The 2,000-nt window shown below is 33.0% G+C and overlaps 1 long non-coding RNA gene across 1 annotated transcript; it reads right to left on the reverse strand.

Moving 5' to 3' along the window:
• Window positions 1-155: 155 nt before the first annotated feature.
• Window positions 156-1,997, reverse strand: LOC130629344 (uncharacterized). The gene is made up of 3 exons (XR_008981942.1): window positions 1,901-1,997; window positions 1,381-1,709; window positions 156-1,310 (listed from the first exon to the last, which is right to left on the reverse strand). It is a non-coding gene; the product is annotated as an uncharacterized LOC130629344 (long non-coding RNA).
• Between the last annotated feature and the right edge of the window lie 3 nt (window positions 1,998-2,000).

The following is a 2,000-nucleotide window of genomic DNA, read 5'->3' on the forward strand; positions in this document are numbered from 1 at the left end:
TACATTTTGAGCGACAGACAAACAAACAGACAGACGTATACGGGTATTATAATATAGATTATTATGTGAGCGTGTACAGAAAAAAACAGTTTTCGCAGGGAAACCAGTTTTCAAAATGATTGTCTTTTGACTTTTTTTCTGATATGCAAAAAGCATACTAGACCACGTATGGTCTGCCCACGAATGAACAAAGTAACTTGAAGAGCCTAGCCAGTATTTTAACACCTCACAAGATACGTGCACCTATTTTTCGAAAGTAGCTATGAATCATGTGCCCTGCGTGAGCGACAAGGTTAATGTATGTAACGTTTGCACACCATATGTCATAGAGCTGTTTCTACAACAGTTTTTTTCATCGTGATTAACTACAGCTGTAAACCAATGGTGTTCTGAGGTACATAGTTTTGATTCGAAATCAGTCTATTTCTCGAGAACGCAATCTTGCATTTAAGCAGCTGATCAAAACAAAATTCGAAAAAGGAAATTCCGTGGACAAATGCAGATCAGCCGCTCACAAACTACGGAAGTAGATGAAGTTTACGTCGCTAAAAATAATAACCTAGTGAAAAATCAATTCCCGTTTTTTTGTAAAAAATATGTATGTATGTATTTCCACAAATGGAAGAAAATGGAAAGAAAATTACTGCCGTGGCTTCTCATGCCTGGCACAAATTTTGTACAAGGAGCTTTCTTCACTGGCTCACCGAGATGTTGAAAGTTGAAAAAAAGTAGGTGATTGAATGAACAACAATAACAGAAGTATCAAAAATGCACAATGGACTAAATTCGTTATACCATAAGAGTTGAAAGTCAAAGTGGTAAACGTTAAATACGGTGGAAGCAGTGATAAATAATTTTCATGATTTTATTGTTGTCAATATATTTTCTCAGCTTTTAAGGTAAAAATTGTAAGTTTTCCCTTAATTGTTAATTACACTTTTGAAAAAAGTACTGAAAACAACAAAATGGTTTGTTACTTATAGCATTTTTGAAACACAAGTATCTAGTTAGATCAGGTGAGCATATTTGCTAAAGAGTTTATAATGAATATGTTTTTACCCCCTGGATATCTAAAACTTTTATATTCTTTCTTTACTTAAAAAACTCCCTTGGTGGGTCTAAGCCTTAAAAAGTTTTTCTTATGTATATTAATAAACATGAAAAGTTTTTAAAACAAAAATAGCACAAAATGCTGTTTTACCTACCACATATTTTTTTTTAGCTTGGATCCTTTGAAAGACGAGATTTCGGGGGCATCAATAGCGACAAAGCAATATGTTTTTTCCACTTTATTACACTTTAGTGAAATTCTATAATAAACAATCTATATGCAAAAAGTAAAAATTACATTGGACATTTAAATATATCGAATCTACTCACTTATGTTACAAAACATCATGGAAATGAACAAAATACTCGTATCAATGAATATAGATAATGAACGGGATGGTCCTACAAATATATAACATAAAATAAAGAATAAATTTGAAAAACCGGTTTCAAATTTTTTTGCTACTTTTTATTTCCAAGGGATGACGTTCATATAATAAAGATATAAAAGAAAATCTATGAGGTTTTAAGTATCTTTTCTAGGTTACTCTTCTTGATTCTGTCACGCTTTGCTCGTTCGTTATTAATCTTTGTTCGAACTTTTTGCCAGGGAATGTCAAGACTATTTTCTTCCAGAAAAAAATTCATCTCTTCACGGGCTATAATGAAAATGTAATGAGGCTGAAAACGTTAATGGAGTGGGGGTGAGACATGACCATGCCTGATAGAATAAAAACCTTTAGAATCTCTTAAGATAGAAATTGCCTGGGACTTTAATGCCATAACCATATTGCCAACTGTGCTAATTAGATGACATTTTGAGTTACAGCTAACAACAAGAGTAACTTACAGGGCATTGGATTTTGCGATTCTCTTCTGATGTATTTTTCAAACATTTTCAGGAATTTCACATGGACAGATTCTGGCCAAGCCAAGTACGAGCGCTCTGA

This window comes from Hydractinia symbiolongicarpus, unplaced genomic scaffold (assembly GCF_029227915.1).
Source record: "Hydractinia symbiolongicarpus strain clone_291-10 unplaced genomic scaffold, HSymV2.1 HiC_scaffold_73, whole genome shotgun sequence".
Taxonomy (NCBI): Eukaryota; Metazoa; Cnidaria; class Hydrozoa; order Anthoathecata; family Hydractiniidae; genus Hydractinia; species Hydractinia symbiolongicarpus.